Source organism: Dermacentor silvarum, chromosome 10 (assembly GCF_013339745.2).
Source record: "Dermacentor silvarum isolate Dsil-2018 chromosome 10, BIME_Dsil_1.4, whole genome shotgun sequence".
Lineage (NCBI taxonomy): Eukaryota > Metazoa > Arthropoda > Arachnida > Ixodida > Ixodidae > Dermacentor > Dermacentor silvarum.
The window spans coordinates 62,463,042-62,486,616 of NC_051163.1; the positions used below are offsets into that span (position 1 = coordinate 62,463,042).

The 23,575-nt window shown below is 48.5% G+C and overlaps 1 protein-coding gene across 1 annotated transcript in view; it reads right to left on the reverse strand.

Annotated features, from left to right (window-relative positions):
- Positions 1-23,575, reverse strand: part of LOC119465823 (uncharacterized) — a 152,427-nt gene that overhangs the window by 124,479 nt on the left and 4,373 nt on the right.

Here is a 23,575-nt window from a genome sequence, read left to right on the forward strand (position 1 = left end):
GTATGTATGTATGTATGTATGTATGTATGTATCAAACTGAATGAAACATCTACATATAACTTCCAAGCATCAATCGTTTCATCCAGCAGGGCAAACTTCCCAATAAAAAAAAACGATTGTTCCCTCTCTATTTGGGTAGTTTCGGAACCGAAATTTTTCTGAAACATTAGCTAGCTTGAGTCAGAGTTTCGGTTTAGAACTCGATGAAGGCCCTCCTTACCGATACGTAATTAACTGCGCCTGCGCAAACGCTCTCCAAACTCACGACGTCCCGGCGAACTGCCATGATCAGAACTTGCGAGCAGCTTAAGGTGGTGTCACCACACCCTCTTTTCGTTGTTACGCATTTTCTTCTTCGTCAAGTGTCCTTTCAAGGCGTGAGCGGGCGTTTCACTATTTCAAGAGAGTAATTTGCGAAAGCCGCTCGACTTAACAGCTCTCTTTACGATGCCTTTAAGGTCTCAATCGAGTGGGCTTCTGCCATTACATGGCGCGCTGCCGAAACTGTAAACTGGAAGGCGAGGAAGCCTCGGTGCAAATCGGTGCCGATCACCTTTATTTCCCCCTCCCCCCCTCTTTTTGTTTCTGCGCTAAGGTCTTCGAACGTTTAGGCCCCGTCAAGGTTGCAGCCGCGCCTGTGTCTCGGTGCACTTGCGAAATGCACCGACGCTAAAGGAACGACGCTCACCCACGCGTCCTCGGCCCGTGCACACCGGTTGCGCCCCTTATACGTACACGCGCAAGGCGTATCTAGTAGGCGGCTGACGAAGATATCGCGAGGGAGACGTGTTTGGCTTTCTCGCAGCGCTTGGTCCGTTTGCCTTAGAGCGCCATTCACTCGCTTGCAGGGTATACTGCACTCTTCCGCACTTACGTGTAACGCTCCTCTTCCCCCGCCTGTCAGCGCTTCGCGTCGTCTTCTGGATTCAATGAGCGTTCAGCGTCTTCGCGGTTATACATGAACGCCTTTAACAACTCGTATTTGCCCATGGCCATAGCGGGATGGGGTAAACTACCCTAACTGGTTGTCCGTGAACGTGATCCAGTAAAATGTCGAGGTTCATTATTAATGCGAAAGCTTTATATGCCCCATTACGCGAAAATCAGTCGTAGTTGGCGTGACCGAAATACGGTACCGAAAATACCTCGGGTGCGAGACGAGCACGCTTCGCCGACGCATACCGCGGCTCCACGGTTCTCCCTAAAGGTGTGCCTAGTGCGTGCGTCATTGCGCACGTCACGTCGCAGCCATCTGCCTAACTAAAGGTGTGGCCTAGTGCGCGCGTCATTGGGCACGTGAGGAGGTGGCGCCACGTCAACAGCGTATTCAGATCCCCAGCGTGTAATATTACATGCGAGTAGTGTAGTGTTGTACGAGTAGTGTTGTACAGTTATGCTACGTCACAATGGGGGATGATAATGTACAGTTTATCAAAGCGTGAGTCCAGGCCGTTGCTACGGCCACCAAGTGGCCCTGCGCCTAGCAAGAGGTCCTCCGACAGTGGTCTATTATATAAATGCCTCAAGGTGGCGCCAGTGTGAGTCTTTCGCGTGCAACTAGGGCACACCACGAGCACATGGTCTATAGTCTCTAGCATTTTGTCCGTCCAATCAAATACAAGCGACGCCTCGCAGTATCATGCGTGGTTCCGTTGCAATCCGTCACGTCGCACGCAGAAGCCGTCAGCTAGTTAGGCATTGCAAAAGAGAAGAAATGCGTATCGAATAGATAAAAGGCATCTCAGCAGCTCAACAGAAGATGAATCGCCGTATAGACAAGCTCTGCATCCCCCGCTAGAATGAACTTCGATCACCAGATGCTGTTGATGACTCACATGAACGCTATATGTAGCGAGTAGTGTTGTACAATTTTAATTTCTACGGCCACCAAGATGATCGGAAACTATATAAAGAATTTTCCCAAGATACTGCGGTCCGTAATCTTTTGACGCCAGCCGTGCACGGTGCAGTTCAAGCGAGCAACCAGCTAAACTTAAAAGGCATTGAAAAGCAAGAAGAAATGGTATCGCTTAATAAATAAACAAGAATCACGGCCTATACAGAGCTCGAACAGAGGCATGAACAAACGCCGTATAGACGACTATGCCTCCTCGAAGAACCGGGCCTCTGCCGGGTGCGCAGTTGAACTGCGTGCGCGAGACGTTCCGAGCAAACTTGCGTGCTGGAAATCTCGGCATCGCCGCCGCCATGCAACTTCGGGCGCAAACAGTGGAGCGCCGGTTGTTAACTCTCGTCGGGCGGTCGTTGCCTTTTGGAAAGAATGACGAGACCTCTCGGTATTTGATGCGAAAGAGCAAAGAATAACATTTAAAGTCCCGGTCGCCCCCCCCCCCCCCCTCCCTTCGAAGTGTTACGCGTACTGAGATAAGCGCCTTGAACCCTGGCGTTCTGAAACCTGTTAATTGTCGAAAAGAAAATGTCGGGCGTATACGTGTAGAGGCACCTTGCGATGAAGCTTTCCACAGTTGACAGCTAGCGCCAAAACAGACAGCCGAGTGAGCGGCGAAAACGAAATGGGCGTTGAACATTATCCCTGACTTTCGTGACCGATTATCACCAACCAGAAGGTACTAAATACTGAAGATATCCAAGTGCGCATGCTCCGCATGACTCGGCATGCTTGCGACCGAGATCAGAAGCGCGAACACTCCAGAGCTTTAGCTCGGCAAAGCTCGGTGCGCAACCGTTCAGACGAACTATGAAGCGTGGGGCCTTGTCATTTTTAATGTCTCACTTTTTTTTTATGCATCACTTGCGGCCGGTGCAGGAGGCGTTGCGGTGGTTAAAGCCAGGAGAAAAACTTTCGTGGCTGAAAGAAAGCGCCGTGGCGCCCTCTGGCCGGTGCAGGGTGCCTATATGTAAGTAGCAACACATGCTCGCGCCATTCTAACCAACCATGGGAACTAGTTTTAGCACAGTGTGCATTCTACGCTAATAATGTGCCTCGCAATGTGTCCGGGTATGTCCCCTGTCCAGTCCCAGCCATGCAGTATTGCCCCGTCGGCAAGTGATACTGCGATCACAAAAAAATAATTGCTCGACGAATTGCCTCATTACGAATGCTGAGAGCTAGAATATGGGCGTACACAGCAGAAGGAAGCGTAGAAATTCATAGGGGAATAAAAAAAAAGAAAAAAAAACATTACCAGACGCCATGCTTAGTATTGAGGCCTTTGCGTTTATCGGATAATACACCACAGCGCTATTCGCTTCCGCGGGGGATATTGTCGTCTCTTGCATGAATTACTCTCGCCTACCTCACTGCATCTTTGAGCTGGGGACTAGGCACAATATTTATACGAAGTTTTCCGTTGAGAACCAAAAATGAGTGGCTGCAGCTGATGTTATTTCCACACATCGTTGTTTTACGTTTGGTCGGCGTCCATTTACGCCGAACTACCACTGTGATCAAGTTATCGCTCGGCGCAAGACGCATATACTCTATCCGAAATTTCACGAGCGTTGTCCACAGTTTTATATACATAATGAAAGCAAATGTCTAAACCGATTGAGCGCGCTTCGCAAACAGTGTTCTAGATTCTCCAACGTACGCTATCGCCAGTGATTTATTCTCGAATGTACGGTAAGACATGTCTGAATAGCAAATAGGTCTGACCCGCGATGTCAGATTTCGGCGTTGTGATAAGAGCGTTGCTTGCCAAATTTCCATGCACAATAAGTTGGTCCAATGATTCGTCATCCTTCACCTTTACTATGCAACGTGAGAACATAATTCACGGCATACATAATTGGATAAGTCCAGGGCTCTATATAGACTCGCGGACGAATTTCCGTGGCCTATGAAGGGATAACTACAAAAGAAAAGCACGCACAAGTAAAAGCGCTTTCGATAATAATCCGACACATCAACGTTAGGTTAAGCCGGAGAAGAGAAAACGTTACCGTCTTATTCACAACGAGATACAACGAGACGAAGCACATGACTGTGCGTTAAATTTGACTTATTTTCCTGCTTCTCTATTCTTGGTTTGGGCAAATGCGAAACCGTCGCACGTGGAAGCTATACGCTGATTCAGTATCGAGGCGGTCGCTGTATACCGTCTGAGCTATAACTAGGAAGCTAGCAGGTCACAGCGCTATAGGGCAGATTACTCGACGGATCGAAGCACAGTGACACTGAATATGGCAAATCAGTTCCGCGGAATCCTGCAAGGTGGAGGAAGCGACGTGAAAGGGGGAATCTCCGAGATTGCGTCTTGTAGGTCGCGTTCTGCAGGGCTTGCCGGTGTCAGCATCGGTCGCCTTCAGTCGCTTTTCGGTCGCCAGTCGCAAATAGTCGCTCGACCACCTCATGTCGCCGGTGGGATTGAGCCTTAATTGTTCACCGGTTATCTACCCTACGTATTACATGGCTTGGCCCCCCCGTTTGCTCTCTGATGCACACCGCTCTCTTCCTGTCTCTTAACGTTAGGCCTAACATTTCTCGTTCTATCGCTCTTCGTGCGGTCCTTAACTTGTTCTCGAGCTTCTTTGTTAACCTCCAAGTTTCTGCCCCATATGTTAGCACCGGTAGAATGCAATGATTATTACACTTTTCTTTTCAACGACAGTGGTAAGCTCCCAGTCAGGATTTGGCGATGCCTGCCGTATGCACTCCAATCCAATTTTATCCTTCTGTAAATTTCCTTCGCATGATCAGGGTCCCCTGTGAGTAATTGGCCTAGATAAACGTACTCCTTTACAGTCTCCAAGAGGCTGACTGGCGATCCTGAATTCTTGTTCCCTTGCCACGCTATTGAACATTATCTTCGCCTTCTGCATATTCATCTTCATCCCCACTCGGCTCTATAACAAGCACTATTGCAGCACGTCACTATGCAGCGAGTACGGATGCGGAGGTGGTGTTCAACAGACTCCTCGACCAGCACCTGAACACGTGCCACCTATCCCAACGAGGAGCGAATAAGTAAGCCCGTAATAAGCCTGTCGGGCGCATGCCGGGGCCACCAGTATAAAGGGACCTGAACAGCGAGACATGCAGTCCCGACAGTTTTGAGTCACAACTGTGTTCCATTTGAGAACGCGACCATTCGCGCTGTCCTTGTCCTCACTAAGATGGCGGTGAAAGTGAGAGCCAGCGTTGTCTTATTGGAAACGTTGGTCGCGAGAAGCATTCGTGACAGCAACATCCAACCACGAGCGACGCAAAAGCGCACATAAATTAAGATAGAGCGCCGTGTGTGCCATTCTGGACATTACAATGCATTCCGGTACATTGCTTAATTCACCATATTGTCATCTCTGATTGGCTCTAAACACCAACATGGCGGAACTTGACTGGGTTCAGGCTAGCGCTAGAGTGTACTAGAATATGGTAAAGTCTAGTTCACTTTACTATAGTAACCCGCGTCTTTCCTTCTCTTTCTTTCTTTCTTCTTTTTTTTTTTTTGGAAAGAAGGAAGTCTGAGAGATGGCGACACGGCTTTCTCCTTTCCACGCTAAAGGCTGCCGCCGCCCCAATTCGCCTAATTCGACATATTACTTGGATATCACGTATTCGCTGAATACAAAACTAAGAAAAAAAAAACGCTTTGTTAGTTTTCGCACGACTGAGGTCGTTCAGAATCTATAGTAGTTGCCGCAGGAATTTCAAATTGCGTGGTTGAACGAAATGCACAGTTGGTTGCAAAGGCCGGCGTAATGGGGAGGCTGCGGATTAATTTCCACCACCCTGGGCTCTTTAACGGGCACCCAAATCTAAGTACACACGAGCGTTTTATTTTGCATTTCGCCTCCATCATAATGCGGCAATGCTGCAGCAGGACATTGAGCCCGCGACCTCGTGTTCAGAAGCAGAACTCCACATCTACTGAGCGACCGACTGCGCGGCGGGTCAGCCACAGGAATTTCAGTGGTCTCCTAGCTTCCCACTTCTTCACCTGTTTGTATACTTACGCGTATATATTAGGATAGCGGACGATAAAGTATTCTGCCGGGGACGGATTCCGCGACTAACGCTGCCTCTGCTGCGCGAGCCGCAGCAAGCGTACATCCGTCATGCCCAGAATGCGGAAACGGCTACCAAGGAGCTCCAGACCAGTTTTCCGCAAAAGCTACGTCCCACGAACGTTTCGCCGCCGTTTTATTTGATTATTTCTGCCTTATCGAGCGTCACCCGGCATAGGCACCGTACGAATCTGCGACGGAGATTCTTTAACGTCTTTCTCGAAATCAACGGACTTGTGAGTATACGCTTATGCGTGGCTCCTCTGTCCGCTACTGTGCTCGCGAACTCTCTCTCTCTCTTTGTCATTCTGCCTTTGTCTTCTTTCTTCCAATCTCTCATCCGCTTTCCCCCATTAAGGATAGCTAACTGGACGTCCTTCTGGTTACCCTTCTGGTTGTCCATCTGGTTACCCCTTATACCTTAACTCGTTTTCCTCACTCCCTTTCTGGGAAGCAGACGACTCAAAAACAACGCGATCGTCTGCTAGACGATCGCAGACGACTTCGCTGCAAGACAAAAACAAACAGACGGGAAAGCCAAGAAAAGTCAGCGTAAGCCAACGAGAAGACAAAAACACAGAGAAGCGATTGAGAAAAACGATAAACGAAGAAGACAGATCAAGAAGTCCCGCAGAGAGACTCTTTTTGATCGAGATATGCGCACAATTCTTCACAGCGAACAGCACACGGCGGGGGCTTGTAATGAATTCAGCCACACTCCCGCACCCCCGATATGCGCCCTTATGGTTACGCGAGGGGTTGCGTCCTCCATCAGCCCGCGTCAGCGGTAATGGCTTCCAAGGTAGCCCGCGCAACTTTTTTTTCCATACACAGCCACCGCACTCGCGCCCACGCAAAAGGGGAAGGGGGGGGGGGGGGTACAGAAGAGCACAAAGAAGCGGCTGTCGTTAACGCCGCAACGGCCTTGGCTGTCCAGGAAGCATACCAGGTCCACATTACTCTCTCTCACTAAACACAGCGCGTGCAACGGTTGGGGCAATAATTTCCTCTCCTCTTATGACGAAAATCAATTCCGTAACGATAAGGGCTCGTGGCAACGAAATCAAGAATGCAGGCGCAAGGACGGGAATAAGGCGCGAAAAAAAAAAAAAAACAATGGCGCCCAAGCAGGAACATGTAGACGAGAAGGAAGGTATATGCGGGCGAGTTCTCGTCCTGGAGCCGATGAGTGGCGCGAATTTATTACGGTGGCCGCTTTATTCGTCAGCATCATGCTCTGCGGAGCATGCTTCACTGCCTGTCTATATAAGGAGCGACTGCCTATTAGGAGATGGGCGGAAAGAAAAAGAAAAAGGAGAGGGGGAGGGCTCTAACAACAATGCCCGACATAGCCGTCAATGCCGAATTAAAACGAGTCGCCTAGCGCATACATATGCGCAAGAGGCCTTGAATAATATGCAGGAAAGGAAACGGGGAGCGCTTCCGTCTACAGGAGAAGGGTCAAGTTCGATCGGCGTGTCGAACCCTTAGTGCTATTTACGTCATACGATAAGGGAGTAGCACCATCGATTGTTTCGTTCTAAACGAGCCCGGGAGCAGGTTATGCAGCATAGAATTATCCGACGTACTAAGCTGATGTATGGACGAACTGGGTGTCCGTCGGCGATGCTCGGCGTGTTAATGCGCATGTCCCTGGCGTCAAGGAAAGAGCAACTTAGCAATCATTGATTGATTGATTGATTCAAGTTAAAGTCTCAAACCATCTCACGGGCTATGAGAGGCGCCTAAGTAGGGGAGGGTTCCAGATTGTCTTATTGACCACTCGGGGTTCTTTAACGCGCACCTAAATCTAAGTACACGGATGTCTTTTTACATTTCGCCCCCATCGAAATGCGGCCGACATGGTCGGGATTTGATGCCGCGACCTCGGGCTTAGCAGGCCAACACCATAACCGCTAAGCAACCAGGGCGGGTAGTGGAATACACTAACTATTAGTGCATTCATCGCGTCGACAAAACACCATTTTGTATCTGTAGTTTCGGTCCAATTGATTTACGGGGCGTTGTTTCATCTGGCATGCTTATTACATCATTCATTGCTGGTTCCATTGTTCAAATTGGGTTCGTAATTGTATTTATAGGTAATCGAAGCTGCTGAAATCTCCAAGGAGAGGGTGTTGTGGTATTAATTAATTAATATTAAGTCGGGAGCACCTTATTATAGCTGCGTCCATATTGCAAACTGTACCACGTGACGGTTTCCTCAGGGTATAGTTGACACGGACGTTAGTTGAACTGAACGGCGGGAAGAAAAGAGTACGCAAATACCACGCATTATCGAAATCTACGTTAATCCGAATAATTTTCCGCGCTATGCATGCGACGAAATAAATGTTTTAGCGTTTCGTTTTGCGCTCGCCTCACCTTTGCTCTTGGGACTCTTGTCAACATCTGATCAGCTCTGATTGCCTCACAGGCCCGCTATGCTTACCATTGGCTCGTAACGCAAAAATGGCGAAATTCACCAATATGGCGGAATTTGAAAGTATTCAGAACGAACACCCCAGGTCAGAAAGTAATATGCGATAGTTACATGATGAAACAGCGCGAAAGACATAGACGAGACATGGTATATAGAAAAGCAGGCGTGCAATACACTCGCAGGAGTAGAACAAGGGTGGTGACACAAACCCCCGACTATAAAATCAAAAAGCGTTCCTTTTCAACTGTCAACTATGTCTATTAACTGTGTATATTGTCTGTCAATATGTCTATGAACTGTCTATAAACTATGTATATCAACTATATGTATACCAACTACTGTCTATATCAACTATGCATGCATATTGACTGTGTGTCTATCTACTCTGTCTATCAGCTCTGTATATCAACAATAATTCGATCAGATATATGCCCATCAGCTATGTCAATCAACTTTGTCTATCAACTTTGTCTATCAACTGTGTTGCCCTTCTCGTTCTACTTTCGCCCGTGTTTGGATGGCTTGTTTTTCAGTACGACGAAACTCCTGTATCGACTTCCTCAACTTTCAGCCATACAGCGACGAAGGCAAGCAGACAGCAGATGCGACGTTGCTATGTTTCGCCATATTTGCTTCGCTTCGTGTTTGTATTTCGCGCTGTTGTCACTACATCAACTCTCCCATCTGTGCTTACTGCTGCAATGCAAGAGTCCCATTTCTGTTAAAGTCCCGTCCAGCTTCACAACGCCGCTTCAAAGTTTGGCATGCGCAACAGGTTTTTGTATGGCCTCCAAGATCAAGGGTACAAGCAGAAAAAAGGCAGGACCGGCGCTATAGCTAAGGCTAATGTTCATTGGAAAAAAAAAAAGAAGTAAATGATTAAAAAGAAAGGACCACCTCAGCGCGCCTAATGGCAAACGCATCCTGAGTTTGTGGAGGACGACTGCCTCTCGCAACCTTCATCAGATGCCAGACGCGATGCTCCGCAGATACGGGGTCAAATATTCGCGCAGCATCAACGACAATCAACTACGGCAATTAGTGGCTAATTCACCGGCCATTCCGCAACCCGATCCTCTACAGTGAGCTACTGGCCCTCTTAAGGTAACGTCGTTTCATGCGCTTCACGGACGTCGTTCGCCAAGTTCGTCTATCTACTATACTATGATGGCTGGCGCGCGGTGGTTTTGGACACGACAAGAAAAAAAAAAAGAAAAAAGAACAGCGCAGGACAGCGCAGAGAGTACCATCTCTGAGCGCCATCTCTTCGCGACGTTCTTGAACTACAGGAATCTACAAACCGCAAGATCACCGTGACAGCCATGAAAGCGTTAGGCCTCCACTGACGCAGTTGACCGGATTTAAGACGATCATGACCGAGGGCGCTTATCAGGCGAAACTGAGGAACTTGGTGTATTATCACGAATCGGACAAGCGCATTTCTATACTTCTTTGATTAGGTGAGTTTCTATCACCTTCCGCTATTAATCCTATTTTAATTCGCTTGAAACAGGCAAATACTTTATTGAAAGGTGAAAATGTCAGGTGTGCTACACAGGCACACGACTTTATCCTTTTGAACGACCAGTAAAACGTATGTGTGCGTACGTTCCTATATTTGCGGAGGTTCTAACTCGCTCAACTGGAAGACGCCGGCGGGGAAGGGGGTTGAATAAACGGGCGATATTTAAAACATCCCGATTTCACTACGGCATAAGGACAAACGATGTGCCGAAAGATATTCCATTCACAATTTAAGCCGTCCTGTTTTTTTTTTCAATAACGGGAACATTCTCCGATCGACGTGCGTGCGGTGTTACATCATGCACGCTGCCGTTTTCCCGCTGCTTTTAGTGCGGCTTGTATATGACAGCACTTCGACTTAGCCGTGAAATATAAATGGGGGGAAAAAAAGGAAGAATGACGCAAGCAGCCTCCTCCGGCGTACAAAATCGCGTCGCTGCTGCTTTAACTGCGCAATACAAGAAGACAAGGAGGAAACAATACAACTGGACCGCACTCGATCATGAGGCCCACGAACGGGGCTCTCTCGTTCCACTGAGCGGTTGCGTTTTTTTTTCTCCGAATTGCGCACACGTCTGATATATCAGTTTCGGGACGCGGGACTACATAAAGTTCCTCAAGGCTGCGAGGAACAAAAGGGGGGAGAAAGAAAGCTTGCGTAAGAGGACATTAAGACAACAACACCACCGCGCGCGGCCCAGGCATGATCGTAACGGCCGAATCGATTCTATAGCGTCCAGCATGCAAAACTCTCGGTCGATGGAGACGTCGTCGTCGTCGTAAAGAGCAAGGCCGTGGTTTGCACGCGTCTCTACAGGACCCGAGGATGATGACAACGACCGTATGTACACATACACACACATTGCGTGGCAAGGTCGCGAAGGGGGGGGGGGGGGGGGGTATCTCTTCAGGCAGGACCATTATGTGAGGAGAGGGAATGAGGATGAGAGAAGAAAGCGAATGTGACCGGCGAAAGCCGCCGCGTAGAAAACTCGCACAATGGCCGCCGCGAATGCCGAGGAAGAAGAGCGCTGCAGTCTTTTTTGATCTCCCTCGAGTGCATCTTCGCGGGCGCAGTTTTGGCAGGCGAGAACTGCTCGCTGTGGGTCCTGTCTTCTTCTTTTTTTTCTTCTTCTTCTTCTTGTTCGTCCTCAACTTCTTGCTCCCGCCTCCTCTTCGTCTCCTTCTTCGTTCTGCAGAAACGACTTTCGCGAATCGCCGAGGGGGTAAATCTGAAAGGCGACGACTTTTATATATAATGCATCTATACTTGCCAAACCCATTGCCGATTCAGTCTCTTCGGCCCCTTCTCTTTCTAAGGGCTCTCCTGTTCCGCTTCCTCCATCTTTCTTGTATTTTTTTGTCGTTATTCTTGTTGTTCACCTGCATGGGTATACAACGCGAGCAGTTCTCGCATGATCGGTCTTCGGCGCAGCAGCCCTCTTCATCCGGGGTGGTCCGCCTCAACCGCGGACGTCTTTTTGAAACGCCCCGCTTGCGCTCCCGCCACTTTCGGTTTATTCTTTCCTCCGTCTGATTATTGAGTTATTCACCTTTCAGCGCGGTTCTCGGAAGATGTCTCCATCTCTTGCGCCCTCTGCAGACTCTCTTCTTGCTCTTCCGGTACGAAATCGAAGAAGACTGAGCACGCATGTCCACAGACACGCGAGACGCGGTCCCGTGTCCGTCTTTCGGATCGTGCGAAGTGAATGAAGAGCCCCTCGCTATGTTATTGCTACGTCAAGTGCAAGCGATGCAAACTAAAAACTAAAATGGATATGGAACACTGATAACGAAGAATGCTACACTCGCGTACAATTTTCTGTGGCTGCGAACAAAGCTACGGGGAGGGAGCATGTGTAACCGTCGCAGGTGGTAGCTACGCTGATCCAGTATCTGCTGCTGTCAGGCCATGCCGGACTTCTTGATGCATCCACGTTAATCCACCTTGCTTCAATTCGTACCAAAATTAATCCACCTCAATACACTTCAATTCACATTAATCCACCGTAATCGACCTTAATGCACTTTAGTTCATCTTCATTCACTCTATTGCACCGTGGCATTTCACAGTGCGTGCCGCAGCATGTCCTGCGCCGGGAACGTGACGTCATCACTTGGTCCAGTGGGTTTAAATACCATCGGATGTTAACGCCGGATGCCGGATTTTTCGCTTCATGGGGCATATGTAAGGTTGTCGCCTTAATAAAGAGAACTAAAGAAGGAAAATCACCGTATATGTATACGCACATCGTGAAAAGCAGCCGCTGGTCTTTGCGAACGCGAAATCGGACATCACGAGCCAGACGGAGTTTGTAGGCGATAGGCGGAGGATGACCGACGCAGTGCCTCGGAGGAACGACGCGCGAGGGAGAGGGGGTAGGGACTCAATAACGCGCCCAATTAAGTCTCCCCGTCGCTCGTACAAGCACGGCGGCACGGCAGCGGAGAAATCAGAAGCACGTCACGTTCACCGGTCCCGTTCGAACGGCGTTCAAGGTAACGCGGCGCGCCGCAGCCGTCCTCGTATGGTTCCGTACCCTGCCCGCATATACCGCTTTTTCCCGACTATAGACACACACACACTGTTGTGCCTACTAACGACGAAAAGGGACGGAAAAACTAAAGGCGAGAAAAAAAAATTCATGAGTCATTCCACTCTGTGATGGTGGATGACCAGCGAGGCTGTTTAGCGCATGACACAGAATTTTGAACAAAGGTACGAAATATTTTTTTGTCCTGATCGGTGGTCATCGTGACGCTGGGTACGCACACACATTCGCGTATCAGCTCTGTTATTAAATGCGTCCGTCACGTAAAACAATGAATGACTCATACCCCTTTAAGCAATGGCTCATACCCCCGTAAACGCGGCCTCCCCATTACGACGACAGAAGAGTAGTGAAATTGTGCGCTGGAATGATGAGCAGCAACGGAGCCAGCTGTGGAAGAAGACGAAGACGACGAACGCGTGAGCAGTGGCACGAGCGCGTTCGCGCGGTTGCGCCGAGGGGCGCCAACGAGCCAGCTGTGGAAGAAGAAGACGGCGCTCGAGCCATTGCTGATGATGATAGTTTCTGCACACAGACCCCACGAAACCCCGGATGTGAGCTATATACAGCTTCGCCGTTAAAAAAAAAGAACAGGGAATGGCGAATCTCTCGCATGCACGGGAATCCGTTATAAGCGAAGCTTTCTGTGATGTTTACTGAAATGTATTTACTTCTACGTGGTTCAACGCTGATCCTCGCTCAGTGCACGATCTGCAGTGGTCCCATTATGGTTCGCTTAACTTTCTCCACACTCGGCTGCTCTTGAGGCCGACTTGGTCGCTCCTTGCCTCTCTGCTTGTATGTTGCGGCACCTACCCAGATGATGCATACCCATACTGGAGGACTGGCTAAGAATGCTCACACGCCCAGTGCTACATGCTCAGTCGCACCTACTCAAGTGTCTATTGGGGTACAACCACCCAGTGACATATGCGAAGTGACTCAAGCTGTATAATCGGCAAGGCAGCAGAAGCAGCCAGCACTAGCAAGGTACCGAAGGAAGCTAGGCTTAATTATTTCTTCTTTTTTTTGAGCAGGAACCATCGGAGGATGGTATTCAAAGTCAAGCGATATCTCTCCGGCTGATCCGCTGAGGTATGTTTGATCCGAAGCGCGTGAATCGGAAGGGGAGGGGGGGCTGCCACACATGCGCATGTCTGAGTGCACGTGACAGGATAGTGTTCAGCCTCACCATGCGACGAGGCGAGACGCCTGCTGATATATTTATTTTCCCTGTAGCTACAGTATGCGCAAGCCATCAGATATATATGCTGTCGCGAGCGTCTCTTGAAGTATTGCGTTTGCTGCAAATTGTTTTTTCTTTAAGCGACGCTTTGAAGTGAAGCACGGAGGAAAGAGAGAGAGAGAGAGGAAAGGCAGGAACGTCAACCAGACATACGTGCGGTTTGCTACCCTACACGGAGGGACAGTCGTTAAGAGATGGAAAGAAAGGAGAGAGAACATCCGAAGGTGGACATAAAGACTGCCGTAGGTCACTGAGGATATGTTGACTTCAGGAGCTGCAGCGATGCACGTGAGATTATACTTGCATGAGACGAAAATGAATATAATTTACGCATCGCGTCTACAGTTGCTATAGCATTTAATAACCGCTTCACTTCGCATAAATTCCAACGTGCGCCTTGGATGTGCATAGTTTCTGGTTGGTACGCTCACGCCGTAGTGCTGCAGCGCTGAATGCGGCAAAAGAGATACACTAACAGGACAAATAGATACGTTGACTATCAACTGATTTTTTTTATCGGGAGCCGCACAGTATTGTATGAGGACACGGATGACAAGCAGTACAGACACAGGAACCACAGCGTTATCTAATCTCATCTTGCTCGGTCGACCCGCAAGCATACTCCGTTCGCACCGTTGAACGCAAGCCAACTAGGCCAGCTTACATCTCTCCCGCAGCCTAACCAAGACCGTTTCCTCCGACAAGGAGGCGGTTATCCGGAGTCAGCTGCGTGGTTGGAAAGGAACGTGTGCGGTATGCGGGGTGGTCCGCGCGGCGGGGCCCGAAGCAAGCAACAGTTGGCCGCCGCCGCCGCCGCCTTGGAGGGCGCGCTTGGCCCTCTCGCAAAAGAAAACGCCAACAGCCGCGGTGAGCGCGCCGGTCACTCAGCCTTCGTGAATCGCGTGCCGGCGAGGGTGGGAGACGGTGGGCGGAAGTGGGATGACGAAACGCAGTCGCTGTCTGTTCGCGCGTGCGCGCAACTGGCCGACGCCGAGGAAGTAAAAGCCGCAGGAAGCAAAGCCATAGGAAGGAAATGGGAAGGAAGGAACCCGTGGTCAGCTACGCGTTTCCATGCCTCTCGCCCGCGCCGCCTTCCGTCGGTTCGGGCTACGGTGTGTTTGTTTCACTCACTCTCTATCTCTCTTGCTCATACGCGCACACTCTCTGTCTAACTCCAAGGCCTGCGCTTGGGCCCCCAAGGCCGCCAGGAAGTGTACACGACGCGTGGGCCCGTGGAACGTCCGCGCACCGAACCACGCACCGAGTGGACAGCGAGGCATGTTGTGCGTTTAGGAACGCCAGACGCTGGCAACGTTATAGGCGGCAACCTGATGGCCACTTCAAAGCGAGAGTCCGAAATCAAAAAGCAAATGGACGATACGCAAAACCTGCAAGTGCAACTTCTCGACACGCCTAAAAGTGTGGTGGGGGTTTGGGCGATTTGGTAGATGACTTCGTATGCGTAACGTGCGAAAAATATAAATGAATAAACGACCAAAAAGCAAAGAGAGAGAGAGAAAGAGCGAGACAAAGACAAAGAGCGAGACAAAGCAGCGTTGACTTTCAAATGATTGTTTATTGACATTTTTTATACATGCGCAAGGTTTTCCGTCAATAAGCAATCAGTTGGAAGTTCGCGCTACGTGCACCTTCGTCTCTTCTTTTTCTTCTCGTTTTTTTGTCGTGCGCTACGCACACGAAGTTTACACACCTAGTTTGACATAACCCAAATGACAGACCTCGGGCTAGAACGGCAATTAAGGTGCTAACACGCGGGCTGACGGTAACGTTAATGCCACCCTCCGTTCCTTGCACCGTGCAAACTCCCATAACTAGTGTCTCAGCTTTAACGGTGTTGCTAGTTGGAACGCCGCCATCTTGTATCTTGTTAGGGCAAGTTAGACGTGTGAGAAATCCTTCTTACTGAATCTTCTACATCGCCTATCGTGAGATATTAGCGTGCCAAACCAAGCGCGGGCTGTGAGATACGACGCATAGTGCTCTGGACAAGCTGGAGTTCTTTAACAACAATTAAATCTAATTACACGAGCGTTTTCGCTTTGTGGCGAGATCAGAATGCGGCCGCTGCGCGCGGGATTTGAACTTGCGACCTCGCGCTTACCAATAGACTACGTCGTGCGGCATTATTGCGTGTATTCGCGGGCTTCTTTCACGCTCGAAAAAAAAAAAACACACTTTTATGTAACATGTATTGAGCAGCAGAAAGGTGTATCGGCAGTTTTTCATGTTGCCTTACAATTGTCTCAATGACACTTTTCATCTAATTATAATATTTGAGGAGTTTATTAAATAATTAAATTGACTAATTATGTAATTGGGCGGAATGCAAAATATCATCTGAATATATCTAAGCGATGGCAAACAACATTACCTTGGTTCTGTCCAGCTACGGGGCACTTGCATATTTTAAAATCTTGGTACATGATAGTTGGGGCACCCTGTATATATGTCGACAGTATTAATTTCATATAATCGCTCATGCGTCGCGTCATAGCCTAACGATAGTCTCAAGCGCTGAAATGATGTACGAGTAACACGCGATCCGTAGCTTTCTCTTATCTTCACTCACGCCTATAGCCTCTGAAGCCTATATAGTCAACGATTTCGAGCGGTGTTTCAAGAACGGGCTGGGAAAACTTGGTCTGCAAAGCTCGATCGCCGCGCATTCCTGCGAGTGAGGTAAATATCGAGCGAAATAAATATGGGATCAACTCGTATTGAAGGGTCTATCTCTCTTCGCTTCACATCTTGGTCTGGCGAAAAATTCAATACGTTAAAACCTTCATTTTCACTTTAACCGCTACCTATTAAGGACCTATTAAGGACCTATTAAGGACCTATTAACGACCTATTAAAGAGAAAGTAACGAAAATCGGAGATCAGAAAGAATACGTTAATTAATCTAAACTGATATAGCGTTTATCTCTCTAGTGTTCCTATATAATTTCGCAGTGGAATCAACCGAGCGTGGGCAAGTTACAGAATGGGCGCACGAGGACGAAAAAAGAACAACTGCGGCTAGCGGCCTCACTTTGAGCGTGCGCTGAACCGAACACCCTGCATATTCCTCCGGAGGTATTCGGCGATCGCGGCTTTAGATTACGGTTCACTATGGTCCCCGTGTGCGGCTAAATGAGGATACCCACGCAAGGAGCGCCGCTGTACTCATGTGCTTCGGTTTTAACGCACACAGAGAGATATGGCTGAGTCCCGTTAATCTTCGCCGCGCCTCTCAGGTGTTACTTCCGGGAGATAAATGAGGGCATTCCTCCAATCGTTGGAAGCGATCGGCCAACGGAGCTGCTCATAACGCCACATCGTATATAGCTGCCACCGTTGTTTTCGATATACCGGACCGAGGAAGTGGGCACGGTCTGAACGAGTACGCTCGGTCACTTCTAAAAGCATCCTGGTTTTGCAGAACTGGTTTTGTTCGTTTGTTTCTTCGTTTAGATGTCCGCGCGCGCGATTGTGTGTGTGTGAGACAGGGATCTAAGGAAGAATAAAAGCGTAGAAATGTACTCAATTATATAAGAATGCGTAGAAATATGTAAAAAGAAGCGAATATGATAGATTTTTTTACAAATATCAAGCGTGTGAAACACTTACGTTCTTGCGAGGACCACCCTACCCCGTGGCAAAAAGAAAAAAAAAAGAATGAAAGTAAGAAATAAAGAAGAAAGAAAGAACAAACAAACAACAACAGCAAGCATTTTTTTTCACGTCCTTGTCGAGTTCTGTGTTCTATCTGTCTTTATATATTTTCATTTTTCTCCCTTCCCCACGAATATAGGGTAACGAACCGGATTTTCCGTTCTTGTTAACCGCCTTGCCTTTTTCCTTTCGTCTCTCTCTCTCTCTCTCTCTCTTTTCACCCTCGGCTTTTTCGTCACAGTTTCTCGCTAAACGTGTTTGCTTCCTCAATACAGATCTTGTTTCCTTCTTCTTTTAGCTTCACTCTTAGCAAATATTCCGGGATAGCCGGCCTTTAAGTGGCCCAGCCGTCGATGCAGTTCGCAGCCGACGATACATCTCTACTTCGGCCGCGTTGCATGCAATCGGTGCGGGACGCTATTCGATTATGGGGCGCGCATTGGGTATGTATCGCTCCCTCTGATCTTGAAACGAGGCGGGCAGAAACAGAAGACGAGGTAGGGGAAGAAAGTCGGACGAGGCCGGTGGGGGGGACCCAGCCCATGGAAGAAAGCACGCCACGGCGGCAGTAAACGCGGCGAGCAATACAAGGCGACTTGGAAACGCTCTTAGCTCACACGAGGAACGGTTGTATACGTACGAGCAGTAAAGAGCGTAACGTGAAGTGCGCAAGAACCATCGGAATCATCGTACGAAGTTCTTGACATGCAAGTTTCCAACAAATGCCATCACGTTAAAGTGGCCTGACGTTGGACTAGACGGTGGAGCATGCTGATTCCGTTTTTCTGTTTTGCGCTGCGAAGGCTTACGCAAATACATAACAAATAATAAAAAAAAAAAAGCGCAACACCACAGGCGAAGTCGTGGTGTTGTACAAATAAATTTCAGAAACTCGCACAAAGATATATACTGTGTGAGTCGTACTGACTTTGTGTAAGTCTTTCAGGGTAACATTTCTGATTTTCTATTTATTTTTGTGAAGATTCCGCCAGGTTTCATCAATGAAACAGCCACCTACCCGGCTCGTCGTCCGAAGCATCATGCGGTCTTTAGCGCTAAAAGTGTTTTACCATTCGAAAAGCAGAAATCACGCATGCGCAAGAACTATCTGACGCAACATGCGTCTATAGTCGTACAAATGTGCATTCCAACAAACTGTCCTGCAAATTTCCACTAAGTGCCACACTGTGACGCCAGTGGTATTTGTGTGACAGATTGTGGTACTGTCTCACCTTTGCCAAATATAGTTGTCAAATACTTGCCAAACGTTGTGACATTACTATCACAGTATCATCACATCATGACGATCGCCGGTATTAATTCATTCGCGCTAGGCAGTAGCGAATAACAACGCAATTTTTTTATTCTATACCAAAGGCGAACGAGAGAGAGGTAGGAACGAGAACAAAATGCGAGGGAATGGTTAGTTGAACAACTCAGTTACCCCTCGGAGACAAACAAGGCGACCTGGAACAAACGCAAATAAAAAACATCCAACAAGAACCAACAAACGAACATATATCTATGGGGACACGGAACGAGCGGGTCATGTGCAAACGAGCCTGCGAACGACCTGTTTCTGTATATATATAGTGCACTGGGGCCGTATTCTGAAACGTTCGCCTAGGCGAAATCAGCGTGCGCGCTGATTGGCTGGTTGAACAAAATTGAATGACGTCGGGCTCAACCACCCAATCAGCTCATCCAATTTTGCTAAAACAGCCAATCAGCGCACGCCTGAAAGCGAAAAGAGAAATTTCGCCTAGGCGAACGTTTCAGAATACGGCCCGTGGATTGTTTGGGCGCATAACAAGTCGCCGCGAATGTTTGTCAACTACAGCCACATCTTCGGCTGTGACGTGTGCGGTGACGCTGACACTTAAGTATAGGCGAGCGGCTGACTTCGAAAGAAAAGACACGCGGTGACATTGCGCAATGTTCCGACCTTCTGCGCAAAAGAATATGAAATATGGTTTTTGTGCGTGTTTTACGCAGGGTAAACCATGCAGTCGAGAACAACCTCACTACAGAAACTGCTTGTCCTGCTATAGTCAGCCCGCCGGAACGCGCTTTAGCTGGCATTGTGAAGGTTAATGCACTGTCGTCTTTGTTTAGGACTATTTGTACTACAACTCTGTGTTTAATTGTTCTTGTTTTTTTTGTTTTTGTTTTTTTTTTTTTTTCATCTGTCGGAGCACAGCAGACATTCCGCGAAATGTCTTCATTCCGCAACGGCGGCTTCACGATAAGCCCTTAACAACCGACGGTAACGAGGGAAAGTTCAAAAGGCCGCGAAAACCCGGGGAAAATACACGAAGGGGAATGTGGTACTTATATGTCGGTCAGTGTGGCGCCGTCAGGGATGTGCGTTCAAGCGGCGCAAGAGGGTCACATCGCCACGGCGTTTTTTTTTTTTTTCTTTTTCGTTTTTGCTTGTTTTCGACGACTCTCGCTTCTCGGCCGAATGCCTCACCGTTTCCACTTGACTCCAACCCATCCTCCCCCGAGGTGGACCGCCCGTGTATATGTGTACGGAGATTGCGGGCTTTCGACATCACCCTTCCGCGACGACTACTGTCGGCGGAAGCTGTAATCAAATTCTAAAGGAGGAAGGGAAGCCCTATTTGTCCGTGTTTTTAACCCGTCTATTTCGTTTCGCTCCTTCTTCGTCTTCTTCTTCGCTCTATTTATTTGTTTCCGCGGTACGTCTCCGCCCGGGAGATTAACGAAACGCGGAATGGATCCAAAGGTGAGCGCGCTACAGCGTAACCCTTAATCACCGCGCCTCGAGCACGCTCCAGCGAGACTTGACCCCTTGCACCAGTGTTGCCGGTCTTTCGAATGTACGGAATGTGTAACGAGCCGTGCGTGTGTGTGTGTACATACCGCGACGCAATCGCGTCGGGAGGTCTTCATCTGTATGCTACAGAAGGGAGCCTCATTTCTCGTCTTCTTCGAAGCCCGCCGTGGAAGGTGTGGATAACATCGCAGAAAGATCAGCGCGGGATGCTGCAGGTTGCGTATTAGGAAAGCGCGCTCCATATTCCGTTATTTCATTTAGTTTCTTCAGAGAATCAATCCAGAGAGGTGAGATTGATCGCATAACCTTACGCAAGGCTTATGTGCGGAGTGCCGAGATTGATTGAGAAAATGAACGCTAGGAGGCTGCATGCAGCGCGGAGGGGGGATGGGGGGGGGGGGGGCGACAATGTCACATGCGCCGCCATCTTTGCTGAGGAGCCATGGCAATCTGCCGTAATACGTGTTACTCGCGCGATCCATTACGCGCCTCTTTGCTTTGGGGCAGTCGGGAGCACTTTTAGGCGACGAGAATCGTTTCCGGTCGTTGCTTTATCTCTGCTTCGGCGTTTGCGAATGTGCAAGATACACAGGAGCGGTTGAGAGCACGACAGGGGCTTATTCTTTATGTAGTCTTTTTTTTTTTGTCCCGTGACGTCTATTACGGGAAACGATTTCAAAATGATGTTTGCTGGCGGTGGTTGTTTAAATGATATCGCCGCAGAAAGTATTGGAAACTTCATGGTTAGTGCTTGTACTCGTCAGGGGTTGGTACACGCACAAGTGCTGCGTGTGTACGTCGCAAAGCTTACGCAACCTTTTAAAAATGAGATTTGACGCCTTAGTACCCCATCCTAGGTTACGTTTCATCCTCAACAATGAAAAGATTCCTGCGGATTTCGCGTGATATACCCTTCGTTATTGTATCCTCTGCAAGGAGACCGCTCACTTATTTAATTATATTTAAACCCCCAGCGCCGGGTGCATTAAAGATGGCAGGGTTACATTTAGGAATAAATAAACAATACAGTTGTTACTTATATAAACATAACCACGAATAGAAACAAGATCGCTAGGTTATACAATTCTAGATAAAGTAATACATGGAGGTTACGTTAAAAGTCACTTTTACTCCTTCTTTGTATGCGACGTTAGCTAAGGCTGAACGAAAATGTTGGTTGTTTGCGATGATTGTAATGTTTCCAGGAACTGCACTGTTACCTTTACATCATGCATGTCTTAACGCACCTATACATGACCCGCAGATTTGAGCATTAGTTTATTTTTTCCCTCGCTTTAATATTTAGCAGTTCGTTGTCTCAATAACTGATACTCGATTTTCAGTTATGCATCAATCACCTCTGTTCAATTTACTTTGTATTTTGTGTGTTTTCCTACCATACACGCCGTCGTTGCTTGGTGGCTATGGTGTTGGGCTGCTAAGCACGAGGTCGCGGGATCGAATCCCGGCCACGGCGGCCGCATTTCGACGGGGGCGAAATGCGAAAACACCCGTGTACTTAGATTGAGGTGCACGTTAAAGAGCCCCAGGTGGTCCAAATTCTTCCGGAGTCCCCCACTACGACGTACCTCATAATAAGATCGTGGTTTTGGCACGTAACACCCAATAACTTCATAATTTTTTTGTCCTACCATCTTGTTCGCTCTATCCTAAGTCTACTTATAGTCCTTTCTGCTACTTTCGTATCGGGTGAAGACGACCGTTACGAAAGGAGTTTGCATCGTACAATTTCATCGTGCATAAGATGGATCAGCAGGATAGATCTCAGACGGTGATGCAGCGATATCGTCGGGATAAAGCGTACGCGCACACAAAATGTCATTGCCCTCCCAATGAGTCGGTTATAACCCTCCCGCCTTCCGCGTCCATCGGTTCCTTGCTACAGCCTGCGTAGCGTGCTTCAAGGCTTTCCGAAGCACGAACGAGGGCACTCTGCAACGCGCAGTGGCCGCTTCGTCTTTTCGTCGGCGATCGATATCGGTTATCTCGTACGCGGCATCGCTAAGCGACAAGCTTCCGACATACCTTCGAGTAACTCTTGGAGAACGAAGAATTCAGCCGGGATGGCTTTTTTTTTCTGATTCTCTGATTTATGGTTCACTTCGGCGCCACGTCGGAATCCCACATTATTCGCGCCTCCGCAGTCACATTTGAGCTCACGCAGGCTTGGGAATGATGCAATATCCCAATTGAGTTTTGATAATCTTGATTAGTGCGGGCGATCTTTGCCGCAGAAGCGATTTTTTTCTGTCTCTAAATCTAAGGTGAGGGTTTGTGATCGTTACCTTAAAAGCGAACACCTTCGTTGGAAAAAACGAAAAAAAAAAAAAAGACCGTGTAGCTCGTCTACTTCGTCAAAACAAACGTACGGCAACGGCGGGCTAATATCTGTCGGTGTTTTCAAGATTTAGGCCTTCGTGAGAGGAGAACGCTGGGAGTCACTAAATGATCTTTTAAGTCCTTCTACGCTTCGTTGCTGACGGTTTCCATCTCACGTGGCAAGAATCAAAGGCTGCATTCAATAGGATAAGCGGATTATATGCGTGGTGTGAGACTTCCCTTAATACCGCGATGCCTCACACTGAGAGGTCCTCGGAGACACCGAGAGAAGCCGACTGCGTAAGCCGCTCTTCGATTCTGGCAGGGTCGGGCGCTAAACATAGCGCCAAATCTGACAGGGAGACAAAAAGAAAAAAAAAGGAAGGAAGAAAGAAAGGCAGAAGTGAACGGCGTAAACGTCCTAATATGAGCAAAACAGAACGAAAAAGAAACAAAACGGATAGCTTGCCATCGGGTCATCCAAGCCTACAAGGAAGCGAGTCCTGCTCTGAAAGAAACCTGTCTCGCCGAGAGATTAAACGATTCTCTTTCTTTTTCTCTTCATTTCTTTCGCTTTTTGGGTAGGCACTAGAGTGGTAGAAGTCACGGAAAAACGGCTTGGGCGCGAGCGTGTACTTTATTCTCCCGTCAAATGATCATTAAGCCGGGGCCAAGCGAGAACATACACACCCAAGCACTGCCACTGGTTAATTAGCGAAGAAGAAGAAGAAGAAGAAGAAGAAGAAGAAGAAGAGAAAGCATAATTCCGGAACAAGCAGCAAAGCAGTCGAGAGCAAGCCCCGTTTGTGGGTCATGTAAGTTTCGCCGACGTAAGCTTGCTTTCCGTCTCGTTCGTGTAACCCCGTGTTATGAAGACTGGGTGTCAGAGATCAAGGATCGCGCTGCAGCCTCAGGAGGAGGAGGAGTCCGCACTCCTCCTCACAAGCGGCGCGCACATCGCTCTAGCTATATATCGTGACTCGGAGCTCGTCGCGCTACGAACGTTT